Here is a 20,132-nt window from a genome sequence, read left to right as displayed (position 1 = left end):
TTGGTATTTTTGGTTTATAGATCAGAAAGTAAAAGATTGCAAAATAGTAGATCAAAAACTTATATGATGGAAAATAGATCCGGGGGCCATAGGTTTCACTAGAGGCTTCTCTCAAGATAGAAAATAATACGGTGGGTGAACAAATTACTGCCAAGCAATTGATAGAAAAGCGCAAAGTTATGACGATATCTAAGGCAATGATCATGAATATAGGCATCACGTCCGTGTCAAGTAGACCGAAACGATTCCGCATCTACTACTATTACTCCACACATCGACCGCTATTCAGCATGCATCTAGAGTATTAAGTTCATAAAGAACGGAGTAACGCATTAAGCAAGATGACATGATGTAGAGGAATTAACTCAAACAATATGATGAAAACCCCATCTTTTTATCCTCGATGGCAACAATACAATACGTGCCTTGCTGCCCCTACTGTCACTGGGAAAGGACACCGCAAGATTGAACCCAAAGCTAAGCACTTCTCCCATTGCAAGAAAAACCAATCTAGTTGGCCAAACCAAACCGATAGTTCGTAGAGAATTACAAAGATATCAAATCATTCATAAAAGAATTCAGATGAGGTTCAAATAATATTCATAGATAATGTCGTGGATTTGTCACGGCAGATGTCCTAGTAAAAGGACTTAGATGTGGAGCCCTCGCACTAGGTTAGCTTAAAGGGGTTGAACGGGACAAAGGACACAAAGAGTTTACCCAGGTTCGGCCCCTCTCAATGAGGTAAAAGCCTACGTCCTGCTTCTAGTTGTATTGCTTGAGTTTCGATTAAAAGGGAGCGAATACGCTTGACCTAGTCCTCGATTGTGTGTTTCTTGAGTTAACTCGCCGCCGGGTCACCCCTTTATATACAGGTCGATGCCCGGCGACTTACAGAGTCCCTGCCGGCTCACACAAACGTGACCAGCTCGGTTTCTAACTAAACCTGCCTTACAAAACAAGTCAACATATGGCGGCTCACACCTTTGGGCCTTGAGTCACCTACCGGTCTTGGGCCTTCAACAAGCCTGCTTTATGAACCGCCACCTCTATGTCTTCTTCAGACTTCCTGGGCCTTCTCACCTTAAGTCGCCAATGGTATGACCTGGCCCCTCCTAGGCGGGTCATACCTCGAAGTTATATCCTCAGCATTAGGCCCTAGGTTGATTTGAACTTGTTCATATCAATCTCCTCTACTTGACTTCGCAGCATTTTTCATTATCGATTCCTTATCAATCCACTGTAACCTGCCATGATGTCACATAGCAGAACCATGGTAACCCTCCATGACATCATGCGCATTAATTCCGCACAAGGCCCGGGATATCTCAACGGATCTTTATCTTAATGGATCTCCCGAAAATTGAGGCGCCCGCATTGCCAGCATAATCATTTTTGCCTCCTTGATTCTCGCGCTTGCCATCTTATCATCCCCTTATAAATAGGTACATGGGGCCCTCTTCTTCACTTTTTACCTTTGCCCCTTTCTCCTCGTCTCCTTCCTCGCGACGCCACCGCAGCCCGAGCTTCGCCCGCCGTCGACCTTCTGCAACAGCTTCGACCCAAGGCCGCAGCATCAAACTGATCGTATCCAGAGATCGCAGCATTCCTCTGTTGTTCGTCAGCATCAACATGTACTCCCCTCTCTCTACTTCCCATCTGCATTAGGGTTTCCTCTGTTCATCAGCACTCATCGGCGTTCATCGTAGTTCTTCTTTACCAATGCACACTTTGTTCTAAAGAGCAATAGGGAAGTTGCGTGGTAGCGGTTTTAGCATTTGTTTTCCAACCGCAGATGCATCCCATCTTCCTGAGATTCAAACCCAACTCGCGTGTCCTTCCACTGTCATACTTAGGTTTAGTAATTATTTCCTTTTTCTGAACCTGTTGTTGATCCAATGTTATAGAACAGATCTGTGGAACCTGTTTGTGTAACACTTAGTGAAATTTCAACTGCCTTGATAGGTTACTTGACCCGCCATTTACTCGTTGGGCGGCTTAACCGTCAACCTTCTGTAACCCGCCATAACTTAATCCGGTTCACCAACTGAGTGTCGATAGCTTTTTATTATAAAAACAGCCGACTTAACCATGAACCTTGAAGGTATTGGGGAATTCTTCCTTTTAATATTGATTCACCATACTGTATTTCTCAGGCGTTCATTGAAAAAATGACTAAGACCATGACTGCATGCAACTGGACCGCTTCAACCATCACAGAGCAAACCTTGAACGAATATGGTCAAACGGGCGTTTTAGTAGCCAAGGATGTTATCCACTGGCGAGCTCCGGGGACAGAGATTAGACCTGAACCAAAGGAAGGCGAGATCGTGGCTTTTGCTGATCATATGCTCCCGGGCTTTTCTCCACCCGGCTCAAAATTCTTTCATGACGTTCTGCACCTTTTCCAACTTCACATCGGCCCAAACTCTATTTCCAACATCTGCAACTTCCAAGTTTTTTGCGAAGTATACCTTCAAGAGGAGCCCAGTGTTGATCTTTTCAGAGAGCACTATTATTTGAACTGCGAGACTGAGTTCACAGACGGGCCTAGCTTAGAACTTGGGGGAATTTCCATTCAAAGGTGCAAAGAAGCCACCTTCCCTTCAGCCCAACTTCCTAGTCATCCTAAAGACTGGAACCAAGCCTGGTTTTATTGTCAAGATACATCTCCAACCGATGAGAATCCTCTGTCAGGTTTCCATGACAGCCGGCTTAGCTCAAGACATCCGCTCCCAGACCAGATCAGCACTCAGGAACGGGCTAAATACATGCCTACTTTTTCGAAGATCAGAACCTTGATGGCTAACGGTTTAACCAGAGTCAATTTAGTCCAGTGCTGGGTCGCCTGGAGGATTTTTCCCTTGAGTCGTCAGTCCGGTTTAATGTGTGAATATACTGGTGACGTGGAAGACCCACAACATCACTGCAACATCCGGCTGGAAGATAATGAAATCAACAAGATGACAAAAATGCTGCTCGGGGAGAATTTGGAAACTTGTAGCAAGGTGGGGCTGAACCCATTCTGCACCCTTAACAAGGCTCTAGCTGTAAGTACTTAAAGCTATTTTTACTTTATCTATTGTCAATACACTGCCTTCTCCTTATTATCACTTGTTCTCTTCAGGCCAATTCCTCTTTCTGGAACAAGAAACTTCAAGATAAGCCGGCCAAGAAGGTAAGAGCAAAGAACAGGGCTCCCAAGAAACTTGCCAAGAAGAAGGCATATGCAATTGACCCATTTACTCTGGATGATGAGTTGGAGGTAGAACTTGACTCCCTTGGCTCCTTTTTTGTACATCTTATTGACACTGATTACTATCAAGATGACATGGAGGCCAGCCACACAGATGGTGAAGAGGTAACTATCCATTCCTCCGACTTAGAACCTCTGCCAAGACAGAAAGTTTGACAAGCGAGCTGGAAAGTAAGGTTTTCTCACCCTTTAGCTTACTTGGATCCCAACTTTATTTTGAAGAAACGACAACGCGAAGTTCGACGCACAACCGGAACAACGGCTGTGGAAATCTTTCCTCCGGCTTACCCAACACGCGGGTTCCTCGAAAGCGCGGAAATGAGGTGCCACCGAATTCAACCTTATCTTTTCCAAAGGCGGGTCTTATCTGTCAACCGCTTAACCCTTCCGACTCAAATTATCAGGGAACCTCTCACTCCTCTTCCGGGGACTCAATTGGGACTCAGATTCCCCTCTTCAAAGTCGCTCTTGGGTGAGAACATTAGATTTATTTACTTTAACACTTTACCAACTGATACATTAACCTTCTTGTATCTTATTTTCAGTGGCATAGCCAAGCCCAGCAAAAAGCTGAAGGTCAACAAGCCGGCCCGAAGACCCCAAGGTTGCTGAGCCAGAGAAACGAACCATTTATGGAGCCTCTCAACAAACTCCGGTGGCTGTTGCTGATGACTCGCCACCAGAGACTCACGACGTCACAGTGGATCAAATGGGTGTTGATCCGCCCAGTACTAAACCACCAAGTCTGCTGAAGAAGAGGCTGAACATGTTGTGGTCACTGGGACTGGCTATACAGAGCTAGGTAATCCCACCGTGTTATCAAAACACAGTGCCAAGGAAGAATTCTCAGCTGCTGACAAAGGCAAATGGAAATTGGACTGGGAGAGCTATGCCAGCTTCAGCGCCAGCGAGATTCATTCGGGCTACTTAAGCCGCCTACATACCAGTCGAGACATGGAAGCCGGCTTAGTCAATCTGATCAAAGAGCGCTTTGTGGTAAACGCTGCAACCCTTCTCATATATATATATATATATATATATATATATATATATATATATATATATATATATATATATATATATATATGTCAACCACCAAGTCTATAGGATATGAAATAATTGAGAATGTTGTAGACTTAAATGACATCTTTCTTGCGATCCTTCAAAATTACCCTATCTCCATTAGATCCAAATGAGTAGCCCCCAAGGGCTGGCTTAAGCAGAGTAGTTAAGCCGGGACTTAATATTATGTTGTAAAAAATTCCCAATATGTAGCCCCCAAGGGCTGGCTTAAGCTGAATAGTTAAGCCAGGACTTAATGTTATGTTGTAAAAAATCCGAATATGTAGCCCCCTTGAGCCGGCTTAATTTGAAAAAATTGAGCCGGGTCATTAAGGATTCGTTTTAAAAAAGAATGACCTACATTAGCCCCCAAGTGCCAAGTAGAATACTGGTAATGTGCTTGGGACTTCAATAGAATGATTATCATGATTCCTGAGTACTGCTTTATTTATCCTTGCAGGCTGAGTTAAGCATGAAGGAGTCTCAGGTGGTTAATCTGCGGAAGAACATCACCTTACAACAATGAGAAATATCGAAGGCCAAATCAGAATTGAAAGCCGCCTGAGAAATATCTGAAAAACTGAAGACGGACTTCGACACGCAGAGAGCCGGCTGGGAGACCGAAAAAGCAGCTCTACTGAAAATAGTTGAAGATGCTGAAGCTGCTCTTAAACCAGTGACTGAAGAGTTATCCTGTTTAAAGCGACATGTAAATCAAATGACAGCTGCCATCTTTGGTAAGTGACATTGCATCGCAATTTTGCACCACTAACTTTCTTTAACCCGCCTAGCGACTTATCATATGTTGTGCACGCAGGCCCTAGAAGCTCTAACATGACATGTTGGTGAAGCTGAAGGCGGTTTATACTCTGGTGTAACAGTTGTACACAGGCACGCAGCGATAATTAGCGATTATCTCGCATAATAAAAAGCCACCTTCACTCATCAAGGATGTATTGGACAATTTATCTGTCATGCCCAAGAGAATTGAAGAGATCAAGCGATCCGCAGCTCGAGCCGACGCCATCACTGCTTTGAGCCGGGCCAAAGCATGGCAGGCGGAGCTAGACCTGGAGGAGATGGCCACGGGCTGTCCGAGCCTCAAAGAAGACGGGTCTCCCTTTGATGCCAGTGATTTTACCAAATGTGTAAAAGAGATGCATCCTCTGGCAAGCAAATTGGCTGAAGAAACGGATATGTCCAAGTACCAGGCGGCTTACATGATGGAGAACGCCAGAGTGAAAGCACCGGCTTATGACATTGTGGATCTTATTCCGCCAATACGTAAGCATACTTTTGCTCCTAACATCGATCCATCCAATCTTATAGACGATGAAGCCGGGTTCAAAGCTTTAACTGGCATCGACTGGACATCATCAGACTTCCAAACGAAGGAGGGAGAAGAAGAAGAACCGACGCAGGATAATCCGGAAGCTTCAACTCGCCAAGACCAGAACAACTGATCCAAAGGGCGGCTCTCAGCCTGCAGCGCGGCGTTTCTGTTTTGGAAAAACTCTTAATCATTTGGGATTTGGAAAGCCTTGTAATAGGCTAGTTGAAATAATGATATGTCATGCCATCATGCATGTTTAGCCTTAAAACTGCTAAATTTTTTTTATGTGCCATTGATGAGCTGGCTGGTAATATCATATTTTATTTCAATGTTCCCGCACACATGGTAAACAACAAACACCCTGGCGGTTTACGCCAGGGCGGGTTATAATTTCCAATATGATATGTTATGGCGACTTAAAGTCTATAACCAGGGCGGGTTAGGAAAAACCCAAAATGTTTATTCAAATATGAAGTCATACCTGTAGACTGATATCATAATGATGTTGTAATGATTGTAATCCAGCATGGGTATTAACCCATAAATATGTAAAATCATGACCTTAATTTATTCAAGGCAAACCATCATGGTGACTTAAAGTCTGCTTATCAGGGTAGGTTATTAACCCAATATGCTCAATTATGAGTCATAAAATCAAGGCTACATGGCTGGAATTGTGAAAACCATATATTTATATTGGAGAAAAGATATGAACCCAAAAAAATTCAGAAAAATAGAAATTCAGGAAACAAGGCTTTCATAGGCCACCAAGCCTAAAACTTCAAGTGCTTTCATGGGCCGCACATCCGTCGAGTTATGTCCAGCACACCTGTAAGCCAGCCCTCACATGACAAACTGTCGGTTTACCTTAACGAGTTCAGGGTCTTATTTAAAAGATTGACTGTCAAGAACACAACGGGTCATTCCAGGATTACTTGGGTGGAGTAACAATGACATACAGGCCGGTAACCCAAAAGTTGGTGTTTACACCTGGCATATAAGTTGATCAAGAGGGTATCAAAGCTATGCTCATTGAGCAGGAAGCCCCCAAGTGACCAATGAGTCGGAATGTAATCCGGATCAAGAGGGCAATCAAGGCTCTGCTCATTGAGCAGATCACCCCCAAATGACCAATGAGTCGGAATATAATCCGGATCAAGAGGGTAATCAAGGCCCTGCTCATTGAGCAGGTCGCCCCCAAATGACCTTATGACCAAACAATAAAGGCTTCGATTCATAGAAGTGAAATGACAAAGGCCCTGAATTATCAGGGATGCTAGCTTTATTATAATGATCATAATATATACAATGAAGAAAGTAGGTACAACACAAGAGCCGGTGGCTCAAGTGTAATATGGCCGAAGATGAGCAATGTTCCATGGCCGGCGGGTCTCCTCCTTCGATGTGCGCGAGTCCTTGTTCTCTCAAATATTAATGAGGTAGTATGACCCGTTGTTCAGGTTCTTGCTAACCACAAAAGGTCCTTCCCAAGGCGGGGATAACTTATGCATATCTGTTTGATATTGGATGAGCCGGAGCACCAAGTCGCCTTCTTGAAAGGTCCGAGTTTTAACCTGGCGGCTATGATAGCGACGGAGATCTTGCTGGTATATCGCCGAACGAGCCGCCGCCAGGTCTCGCTCCTCATCCAAGGGATCAAGAGCATCCTGGCATGCTTTCATTATCAGCTTCAACATAAGCCGCCACCCGGGGCGAGTCATGACGGATATCACTTGGAAGAACTACTTCGGCCCCGTAAACCATGAAGAAAGGCGTGTAACCAGTTGACCTATTGGGGGTGGTGTTGATACTCCACAGCATTGAGGGTAACTCCTCAACACAACACCCGACGTCCTTTGCAAAGGGACCATAACCGAGGTTTTATCCCTCTCAAGATTTCTTGATTGGCCCTTTCAGCTTGACCATTGGACTGGGGATGAGCTACTGATGAGACGTCAAGACGAATATGCTCTCGTTGACAGAACTCTCTCATAGCACCTTTGGATAAGTTAATGCTATTATCAGTTATGATGGTGTGAGGGTAACCAAAACATAAGATTACTTTTTTCATGAATTGAACCGCTGTTGCTGCATCGCACTTACTGACCGGCTCTGCTTCAACCCATTTGGTAAACTTGTCAACCGCCACCAGGAGGTGGGTCTTATTATCTTTAGACCTCTTGAAAGGTCCAACCCTATCCATCCCCCAGACCGCAAACAGCCAAGTAATTGGAATCATCCTCAACTCGTGAGCCGACACATGAGCCCGGCGAGAAAATTTCTACCAACCATCACACTTACTAACCAAATCCTCTGCATCAGCATGAGCCGTCAACCAGTAAAACCCGTGACAAAAAGCTTTAGCCACAAGAGACTTAGAGCCGCCGTGATGGCCACAATCACCTTCATGTATTTCCCTTAGAATCTCGCGACCTTCTTCGGGAGAAATACAACGCTGGAACACACCTGTGACGCTGCAGCGGTGTAACTCGCCATTGACAATGGTCATAGACTTGGGCTGCCGGGTTATCTGCCTGGCTAAAAGCTCATTCTCAGGCAACTCACCTCGGGTCATATAAGCCAAATACGGGACCGTCCAATCAGGAGGGGCATGGAGAGCCACCACCAACTGTGCCTCCGGGTTAGGAATAGCAAGATCCTCCTCCGTTGGCAATTTAACTGAAGGATTATTCAACACGTCAAGAAAAACATTAGGGGGCACCGGCTTACGCTGAGACCCCAGCCGGCTTAAAGCATCAGCCGCCTCATTCTTCCTGTGATCAACATGTTCCACCTGATAACCTTTGAAATGACCAACAATACTGTCAACCGCTTGGCGATAAGCTGCCATAAGCGGGTCCTTGGAATCCCAAGTACCCGAGACTTGCTGAGCCACCAAATCTGAGTCGCCAGAGCACCTCACTCGGCTTAAGTTCATCTCTTTAGCCACCCAAAGGCCATGGAGCAGAGCTTCATACTCAGCCGCGTTATTAGTGCAAGGGAACATTAATCATAAAACATAGCAAAATGTGTCACCTCATGGGGAAGTCAAAATAACTCCAGCCCCGAACCCTCCAGCTGTCTTGACCCGTCAAAGTGAATCGTCCAGTAAGTGTTATCTAGCTTCTCCTCAGGCGTCTGCTACTCTGTCCAATCGTTGATGAAATCCACAAGAGCCTGCGACTTGATAGCTGTCCTCGGCATATATTTCAACCCATGAGGTCCAAGTTCAATGGCCCACTTAGCCAATCGGCTTGTGGCCTCTCTGTTCTGAATAATATCCCCTAAGGGAGCTGAACTGACTACAGTAATGGGATGACCAAAGAAATAATGCTTCAACTTGCGACTAGCCATGAACACCCCATAAACTAGCTTCTGCCAATGCGGGTATCTCTGTTTGGACTCAATTAAGACCTCACTGACATAATAAGCTGGCCTTTGAACCAAATATTCCTTGCCTGGTTCCTTCCTTTCTACCACAACCGCTACACGGACGGCTCTGCTGTTAGCAGCCACATATAAGAGCAAGGGCTCCTTCTCAACAGGAGCTGCAAGAACTGGTGGATCAGCAAGCTGTTTCTTAAGTGCTTCAAGCGCCTCATTAGCAGCATCACTCCAAACAAAATGATCCGTTTTCTTCATCATCTGGTACAGAGGAATAGCTTTCTCTCCAAGGCGGCTTATAAACCGGCTCAGAGCTGCAATACGACCCGCCAGACGTTGGACATCATTGACACACACCAGCTTAGCTAATGAAGTGATGGCCTTAATTTTCTCTGGGTTAGCTTCAATGCCTCTCTCCGAAACCAAAAAACCTAAGAGCTTGCCTGCAGACACACCAAAAAAACATTTGGCCGGGTTAAGCATCATCTTGTAGACCTGGAGATTATCAAAGATCTCTTTTAGATCATCCAACAGAGTCTCCTTCTTTCTAGACTTCACAACAATATCATCCACATATGCATGAACATTGCATCCAATCTGTCTGTGAAAACAGTTCTGCACACAACACTGATAAGTTGTCTGGGCACTCTTGAGCCCAAAAGGCATAGATACGTAGCAGAAAGCTCCAAAAGGCATGATGAAAGCCGTCTTCTCTTGGTCTTTAACTGCCATCTTGATCGGATGATATCCAGAATAAGCATCTAGGAAGCACAAACGCTCACAACCCGCCGTAGCATCTATGATCTGATCAATACGGGGAAGAGCAAAAGGATCAGCTGGACAAGCTTTATTAAGGTCTGTGTAATCCACACACATACGCCAAGTGCCGTTTTTCTTAAGTACCAGCACCGGGTTAGCCAACCACTCAAGGTGAAAAACTTCAATGATGAACCCAGCCGCTAAGAGCCGGGCAACCTCTTCTCTGATGGCCTTACGTCTTTCTTCATTTAAAACGATGAACTAATTGCTTGACCGGCTTAAACTTAGGATCAATGTTAAGACTGTGCTCAACGAGTTCTCTCGGTACACCTGGCATGTCTGATGGCTTCCATGCAAAGATGTCCCAGTTATCACGGATGAACTCGATGAGCGCGCTTTCCTATTTCGGATCCATATTAGCACCAATAGTGAACTGCTTGGATGAGTCGTCAGGGACGAAGTCAACCTGTTTGGTGTCATTTGTCGACTTCAACTTCAACAAAGGGCCATGCTCTATGGTTGGTTTCTTCAAAGGGGTCATATCAACCGGGTCAACATTATCTTTATAAAACTTCAACTCCTCCGTTGCACAAGCAGACTTAGCATAGGCAGCATCACCCTCTTCATGCTCCAAAGCTATCTTTCTGTCACCATGCACCGTGATGGTACCCTTGCGACCCGGCATCTTAAGTTGCAGATACACATAACAAGGCCGTGCCATAAATTTGGCATAAGCCGGCCGGCCAAACAGAGCATGATAAGGACTTTTGATCTTGACCACCTCAAAATTCAATGTCTCAGCTCAGTAATCGTGCTCATTGCCAAAAGCTACTTCCAAAGCTATCTTACCCACTAGGTATGCCGACTTATGATACGTCTCCAATGTATCTATAATTTTTTATTGTTCCATGCTATTATATTATATGTTTTGGATGTTTTATATGCATTAATATGCTATTTTATATGATTTTTGGGACTAACCCATTAACCTAGACCCCAGTCCAGTTCCTATTTTTTCCTTGTTTTTGAGTTTCACAGAAAAGGAATACCAAACGGAATAAAACTTTCGCGATGATTTTTCTTGGACAAGAAGACACCCAGGAGACTTCGAGTGCAAGTCAGAAGAGCCACGAGGCGGCCACAAGGGTGGAGGGCGCGCCCCCCAACCTTGTGGGCCCCTTGGTGACCCCCTGACCTAGATCTTCCTCCTATATATTATCATATACCCCAAAAACTTCCAGTGGAGCCACGAAATCACTTTTCCACCGTCACAACCTTCTGTACCCGTGAGATCCCATCTTGGGGCCTTTTCCGGCATCCTGCCGGAGCGGGATTCGATCACAGAGGGCTTCTACATCAACACCATTGCCTCTCCGATGAAGCGTGAGTAGTTTACCACAGACCTATGGGTCCATAGCTAGTAGCTAGACGGCTTCTTCTCTCTCTTTGATTCTCAATACCATGTTCTCCTCGATGTTCTTGGAGATCTATTCGATGTAATACTCTTTTGCAGTGTGTTTGCCAAGATCCAATGAATTGTGGATTTATGATCAGCTTATCTATGAATATTACTTGAATCTTCTCTGAATTCTTATATACATGATTTGCTATCTTTGCAAGTCTCTTCGAACTATCAATTTGGTTTGGCCAACTAGATTGGTTTTTCTTGCAATGGGAGAAGTGCTTAGCTTTGGGTTCAATCTTGCGGTGTCCTTTCCCAGTGACAGTAGGGGCAGCAAGGCAGGTATTGTATTGTTGCCATCGAGGATAAAAAGATGGGGTTTTCATCATAATGCTTGAGTTAATTACTCTACATCATGTCATCTTGCTTAAAGCATTACTCCATTTTTATGAACTTAATACTCTAGATGCATGCTGGATAGCGGTCGATTTGTGGAGTAATAGTAGTAGATGCAGAATCATTTCGGTCTACTTGACATGGACGTAATGCCTATATTCATGATCATTGCCTTAGATATCGTCATAACTTTGCGCTTTTCTATCAATTGCTTGGCAGTAATTTGTTCACACACCATAATAATTCCTATATTGAGAGAAGCCTCTAGTGAAACCTATGGCCCCCAGGTCTATTTTCCATCTTATAAGTTTCCGATCTACAATTCTAGTTTCCTATTTACTTTCTTTGCAATCTTTTACTTTCCGTTCCATAAACCAGAAATACCAAAAATATTACTTTACCGATTATCCATCTCTATCAGATCTCGCGTTGCAAATAACCATGAAGGGATTGACAACCCCTTTATCGCATTGGGTGCAAGTTGGTGTTTGTTTGTGCAGGTATTCGGTGGCTTGCGTGTTGTCTCCTACTGGATTGATACCTTGGTTTTCAAAATTGAGGGGAATGCTTACTCTAGTTTGCTGCATCACCCTTTCCTCTTCAAGGGAAAAACCAACGAAAGCTCAAGAGGTAGCAAGAAGAATTTCTGGCGCTGTTACTAGGGAGATCTACGCCAAGCCAAGACATACCAAGTACCCATCATAAACTTTCATCCCTCACATTACATTATTCGCCATTCACCTCTCGTTTTCCTCTCCCCCACTTCTAAAATGATTTTCGAAAAGATTTTCCTTTTCTTCGCCCCTCTTTCGTTTGATCTTATGTTGCTTGTGTTTCCATGTGCCTTCTATTTGCTTGCATCTTTGGTTGCTAAAAATCTATTGACATGGATCCACTCAAAGTTTTCTACCTGGATCATCTTCGATCCATATGTGCTCGTGCTGAAACCCCAACTAGTTTAGTTGAGGGAAGATCTTTAGATGAGCATGCTCATTTTGTGCATCACCGTTTGTCTGAAAAAGGGAAAATCTTATGGAATCAAATAAATTGTTTGCTATGCTATGCTTGGAACCTTTGTGAAATTTCTGATTTTACTTGTTGCTCTAAGAACCCTAAAAAACACCTGAGTTTAATGATAATGAAATCTTATCTTCTTATGAAAAGGGTGTTTATTGTTACTATGATATCGAACAAATTGAAGAATTTGTTGCTTTTAAGGATGCTTATGAAGTTGCATCTTTGATTGAAAAGTATGATATTACTCTCTACAAATCTTAAAATTTTGACGTACTTAAATATTGCTATGAAAACTATGCTCATAATGCCTATGTCAAAGAATTTATTGAGAGAATGATCATTGCTTTGGGAGAAAATAATGATATGCATGAATCTATAGATAGTTATGATTCCGACTATTTGATTGAAATATCCCTTGATGAACATGATGCTTGCTACTCTTGTGGCCATGATGCCAATATTTATGGAGATGAATTTACTATAGTTTCTTATGTTAAACACAATATTATTGCTATTGCACCCATACTTGATAGTTCCTTGAATCAAAAGCATGATTGCAATGATTTTACTATAAATTCTATTAATATCAATTGTGTTAATGATATTCAAAACCCCAAGCTTGGGGATGCTAGTTTGGCTATGTCTACTACTTATTGCAATGATCATGATTGGGGTGATAATGCTTTTTATGATCTTGAAAATGTATTTAAACCTCATGATGAATTTGATATTGATAATAATATTTGCGATAATATTGAAAGTGGGTTTGGAAGAGTGTCAACTTTAGAAAATAATGATCCCACTACTTTGGAGATTGATAACTCTTATGCAATTTTTTATAAAAGTGGGTTTTGGAGAGGTCATGACTTTAGTTAATGTGAATCGCACTATTTTGGAAGAGTGTCATGCATGTGGATCATGAAGAGAAAATTTTATGTGTTAGCTATATTGTTGAATTTGATTATGCTCCAACATGTAATTATTATGAGAGCGGAAAATATGGTTTTAGAAATTTTCATGTTACTAAATTACCTCTCGTTATGTTGAGATTGCTATTGTTTCGTTCTTCTTCCTTGCATATGCTAGGTTTTGCTTGTCTTGATAATTTGTTTGCTTATAATATGCCTATGCATAGGAAGTATGTTAGACTTAGATGTGTTTTTCACATGCTACATGATACTATCTTCGTGTTTCAATTGCTATCTTTCATGTGAGCATCATTAAAATTATTGACGCCTGGCTTAATGGCTTTAAATAAAAGCGCTTGTTGGGAGACAACCCAATATTTTTCCTTGCTTTTTTGCATTAAATAATTCATGTAACCTCTGGTTAGATGTGGTTTTGTGTTTTAATTAGTGTTTGTGCCAAGTAAGACCTTTGGGATAGCTTACGGTAATAGTTGATTTGATCTTGCTGAAAAAAACAGAAACTTTGCGCTCAGTCCCAGAATTGTTTAAAATCATAGAAGCATGATAAAATCCTTAATTTTTTACAGTAGATTAATATACAAATTGCCTAGGATTTCCTAATTTTTTTCAGGATTTTTGGAATTACAGAAGTATGCGAACTATTCAGAATACTACAGGCTGTTCTGTTTTTGACAGATTCTGTTTTTCGCGTGTTGTTTGCTTATTTTGATGCATCTATGGCTAGTATCGGGGGGTATCAACCATGGAAAAGTTGGATACAATAGATATTACACCAATATAAATAAAAAATGAGTTCACAACAATACCAAAAGTGGTGATTTATTTTCTTATACTAATGGACCTTACGAGATTTTCTGTTGAGTTTTGTGTTGTGAAGTTTTCAAGTTTTGGGTAAGGATTTGATGAACTATGGAATAAGGAGTGGCAAGAGCCTAATCTTGGGGATGCCCAAGGCACCTATCGTGGATTTGTCACGGCAGATGTCCTTAGTGTTAGGACTTAGTCGCGAGGCCAACGCATCTATGTGGTAGCTTGAGAGGGGTTGATCGGGATGAGGGATGCAACACACAAGACAAGGATTTAGACAGCTTCGGGCCCCGGGAAACATCATCCGGTAATAGCCCTACATGCTGTTTGTGGCTAGATCTCATTATGCTCATCAGGGAGACGCCGCATAAGCCGGCTCCCCTTTAGTTGTGTCTAGCCTTAGAGATTGTTTCTTCTTGCCTGTCCCTCTTGGGGTTCCCTGCCCCTCCTTATATAAGTTAGAGGGGCGGGCTACATGTGGAGTCCTATTAGGTTTAGGACTAATCTATTACAAGTGGAGTCCTAGTCTTGCTTCCTTTGTAAGGGAATATTACTTATGCCTTTCCTCGTAAGCCGGCCCACCGTAACATGAGCCGGCCTTCTGGGCCTTGGGCCTAGTCTTCTATTTGACCCGCCGTTAGGGCCATCCGTGAGTCGCCAGGCTCGTGAGTCGCCACTCCGGCGGGTTACCAATGAAAACGCCAAGCCTGGCCGGGTCATACTTCCGGCCGGGTCATACCGCGGGGTATATCCCTGACATTAGCCCCCAGTTTAATTTGGATTTATCCATGTTAAACTGATCCTGTAAAATAAACACAAGAACAAACTTGATAGGTTGTGCTCCGGGTTAAATATTTCCTGAACCGGCACCTGATCATTTTTAAGTCCTTGTCATTTCCTCCTGGATGCATACTCAAGATCTTATAGCAAATCTCTTCTAACAGATATGTCCAAACCTTGCCAATGCAAAAAATCCAGGCACTTCTTCTAAAAATCCGGGTCAATAAGCCAGCTTCATAACCAATTTGCTGCCATTGGCTCTTGTAGAGAAATATTATAAGAAATAATCCATTTGAGTCGGCCTTCAATGCTCCGACTTGACAAAAATATTGTTCTTGAAATATTCAACTGATATTCAGCCGGTTTAAGATGTAGATCTTGCCGATTTATGATTGCCAAAATTGCCGGGTTATAAATAAGTGATGCCGGGTCATGATTGTTGCAGACACCGGGTTAATCTGGTCTACTCCAAACTGAGAATTTGAAGATTTTTTCTCCCTTATATGCATATCACCTGTAGCCCCCAAGTGCCGGGTTGTCATGCTTGCAGCCACCTGGGACTTGTAATTGCCTTATGCTCATGAAAACTTCAACCAGTGTAGCCCCCAAGGGCCGGGTCATTATGCAATAATGAGCAGGGACTTTGTAGATATAACCATGTAAACTTGAACAGCAACGTGTAGCCCCCAAGGGCCGGCTCAGTAAGATAATATTGAGCTGGGACTTTATATATACTTCTTTGAAAAGAACATCATATGATGTAAACCCCATCACGGGGCTTGAACCCACGTCCACAAGGTTAAGAGCTTTGTACTCTACCAACTGAGTAGTGGATCTTTCAATACAATGGACTGAGGCTTGTGTACCTTGAATTTTTGACAGGAGCAATTGGTAACCCCCAAGGGCCGGCTCATTTAGAATGTGATGAGTCGGGTCTTCAATAAGTTTAGCAAAAAATGACTTTGCATTAGCCCCCAAGTGCCATGGTGCATGCTGGCAGTGACATGGGACTTTGCATATTCGATGTAATCTCAATTTGAATAATGTAGCCCCCAAGTGCCGGGTTGTAAGCCTGCAGCGAGTCGGGACTATTCCTTTCATTGTAGAATAAATCATATCCATTGATAAAATACTAGCCATTGCGCTGAAGCGACTTTGAAAACCTCAATCATAATATTAGTTACTGATAACCATAATAAAAATCCAGCCATGTTGGCTATTAAAGATTTGAACAACCCGGTTTGAAAACCTCAATCATTCAATATCATAATGAAAAATCCAGCCAAGTTTGGCTATTTAAAGATTCAAGTACCTTATCTGTTGACAAGTAAATCCGGAGTTTTGAATACCCGGCGGCTCTTGGCCGATGGCGATTTAATACGCCTCCATTGTAAGCCGGAATTTTTATAACCCGGCTATTTATAGCCTTTGAGAAAATCCAGCACGGATGATCATTCTGAAACATCAATTTTAATGATGAGCTTGGACTTAAGCATTTATATAAGTCATAGTTCTGCAAATCCTGCACAGAGTTTAAACAACATATGCCCTGGCGACTTAATGTCAAAAGCCAGGGCGGGTAACCACCCAAATGTAGTCTTATCCTGTGGTATTAAATTTGCACTGTCGGTCTATGTGACCTGCACAATAAGGGTGATAACCCAATCTTTGATACGCGCATGATTCCAATGGCGTAATTCAAAATATACTGGCGGCTTAAAGTCCATAGCCAGGGCTAGTTTAAACATAGTCATGTATAAATAATATCATACCTGTGATATTGAATCGTACTGCCAGCTTATGATACCTGTGCAGTAAGGGTGATAACCCAAAACTTAGAAGTCAAACCTTCCAAGTATTAATATTGTCATATGCTGGCGACTTGTTCGTCGAAAGCCAGGGCGGGTTAATAGAAACCACATATATATATATGCTTCAGATATGAACAAAAAGTCTCAAAACCCAAAGGATTGTGTTCAAAAAACTTAATCCAGACAAAATGAAAATCAAAGCTTCTGATTCAAATACGATCAGTAAACCGTTCCAAAGGGGTTAAGCTAGGATTCAAATATGATCATGTAGCCCCCAGTGGCTTTGGCGTTGCCGATCAAGAGGGTACCGACAACTATGTTCTCTTTGGTTCGAATACGACCTATGTTTGAACAGGAAGCCCCCAAATGCCCTTGAGAGTTGTTTAACGACGCTGATTCGAATACGATCCATGTCGGACCCAAAAGGGGTTGAGCTATGATTCGAATACGATCAAGAAGCCCCCTAGTGAGTTTGGCAGTGTGTCGATCAAAAGGGTACCGACAACTATGTTCTCTTTGGTTCGAATACGACCTATGTTTGAACAGGAAGCCCCCAAGTGACCATATAAGTTTTGGCATTACACCGATCAAGAGGGTACTAACAGCTATACTCGATGAGTGGGAAGTGTTGGAAATATGCCCTAGAGGCAATAATAAATAGGTTATTATTATATTTCCTTGTTCATGATAATCGTTTATTATCCATGCTAGAATTGTATTGATAGGAAACTCAGATGCATGTGTGGATACATAGACAACACCATGTCCCTAGTAAGCCTCTAGTTGACTAGCTCGTTGATCAATAGATGGTTACGGTTTCCTGACCATGGACATTGGTTGTCATTGATAACGGGATCACATCATTAGGAGAATGATGTGATGGACAAGACCCAATCCTAAGCCTAGCACAAGATCGCGTAGTTCGTTTGCTAAGAGCTTTTCTAATGTCAAGTATCATTTCCTTAGACCATGAGATTGTGCAACTCCCGGATACCGTAGGAATACTTTGGGTGTACCAAACGTCACAATGTAACTGGGTGGCTATAAAGGTGCACTACAGGTATCTCCGATAGTGTCTGTTGGGTTGGCACGAATCGAGACTGGGATTTGTCACTCCGTGTAAACGGAGAGGTATCTCTGGGCCCACTCGGTAGGACATCATCATAATGTGCACAATGTGACCAAGGAGTTGATCACGGGATGATGTGTTACGGAACGAGTAAAGAGACTTGCCGGTAACGAGATTGAACAAGGTATCGGGATACCGACGATCGAATCTCGGGCAAGTAACATACCGATTGATAAAGGGAATTGTATACGGGATTGATTGAATCCTCGACATCGTGGTTCATCCGATGAGATCATCGAGGAGCATGTGGGAGCCAACATGGGTATCCAGATCCCGCTGTTGGTTATTGACCGGAGAGTCGTCTCGGTCATGTCTGCATGTCTCCCGAACCCGTAGGGTCTACACACTTAAGGTTCGGTGACGCTAGGGTTATAGAGATATTAGTATGCGGTAACCCGAAAGTTGTTCGGAGTCCCGTATGAGATCCCAGACGTCACGAGGAGTTCCGGAATGGTCCGGAGGTAAAGATTTATATATGGGAAGTCTTATTTTGGTCGCCGGAAAAGTTTCGCACTTTATCGGTATTGTACCGGGAGTGCCGAAAGGGGTCCGGGGGTCCACCAGCCCCGGGGGGCCACATGGGCTGTAGGGGGTGCGCCTTGGCCTATATGGGCCAAGGGCACCAGCCCCAAGAGGCCCATGCGCCAAGAGATAAGAAAAAAGGGAGAGTGGGGGGGGGAGGGAGGGCAACAATCCAAGCCCTGGCGCCTCCCTCTCCCTCCCGTGACACATCTCCCTCCTCCCGCAGCGCTTGGCGAAGCCCTGTTGGAATCCCGCTACTTCCACCACCACGCCGTCGTGTTGCTGGATCTCCATCAACCTCTCCTCCCCCTTGCTGGATCAAGAAGGAGGAGACGTCACTGCTCCGTACGTGTGTTGAACGCGGAGGTGCCGTCCGTTCGGCGCTAGGATCATCGGTGATTTGGATCACGATGAGTACGACTTCATCAACGCCGTTCTCTTGAACGCTTCCGCTCGCGATCTACAAGGGTATGTAGATGCACTCCTTCCCTCTCGTTGCTAGTAAACTCCATAGATTGATCTTGGTGATGCGTAGAAAATTTTGAATTTCTGCTACGTTCCCCTACAGTGGCATCATGAGCCAGGTTTATGCGTAGTTTCTATGCACGAGTAGAACACAAAGTAGTTGTGGGCGTCAATGCTGTCAATTCTTCTTGCCGCTACTAGTCTTATCTTGTTTCGGCGGCATTGTGGGATGAAGCGGCCCGGACCGACCTTACACGTACGCTTACGTGAGACAGGTTCCACTGACTGACATGCACTAGTTGCATAAGGTGGCTAGCGGGTGTCTGTCTCTCCCACTTTAGTCGGAACAGATTCGATGAAAAGGGTCCTTATGAAGGGTAAATAGAAATTGGCATATCACGTTGTGGTTTTACGTAGGTAAGAAACGTTCTTGCTAGAAACCTATACAAGCCACGTAAAAACTTGCAACAACAATTAGAGGACGTCTAACTTGTTTTTGCAGCATGTGCCTTGTGATGTGATATGGCCAGAAGATGTGATGAATGATATATGTGATGTATGAGATTGATCATATTCTTGTAATAGGAATCACGACTTGCATGTCGATGAGTCTGACAACCGGCAGGAGCCATAGGAGTTGTCTTTATTTTTTTTGTATGACCTGCATGTCATTGAATAACGCCATGTAAATTACTTTACTTTATTGCTAAGCGCGTTAGCCATAGAAGTAGAAGTAATCGTTGGCGTGACAACTTCATGAAGACACAATGATGGAGATCATGATGATGGAGATCATGGTGTCATGCTGGTGACAAAGATGATCATGGTGCCCCGAAGATGGAGATCAAAGGAGCAAAATGATATTGGCCATATCATGTCACTGTTTGATTGCATGTGATGTTTATCATGTTATGCATCTTATTTGCTTAGAACGACGGTAGCATAAATAAGATGATCCCTCACTAAAATTTCAAGAGAGGTGTTCCCCCTAACTGTGCACCGTTGTGAAGGTTCGTTGTTTCGAAGCACCACGTGATGATCGGGTGTGATAGATTCTAACGTTCGAATACAACGGGTGTT

Source organism: Aegilops tauschii, chromosome 4 (genome assembly GCF_002575655.3).
Source record: "Aegilops tauschii subsp. strangulata cultivar AL8/78 chromosome 4, Aet v6.0, whole genome shotgun sequence".
NCBI lineage: Eukaryota > Viridiplantae > Streptophyta > Magnoliopsida > Poales > Poaceae > Aegilops > Aegilops tauschii.
Note: the sequence above shows the minus strand (reverse complement) of the source record.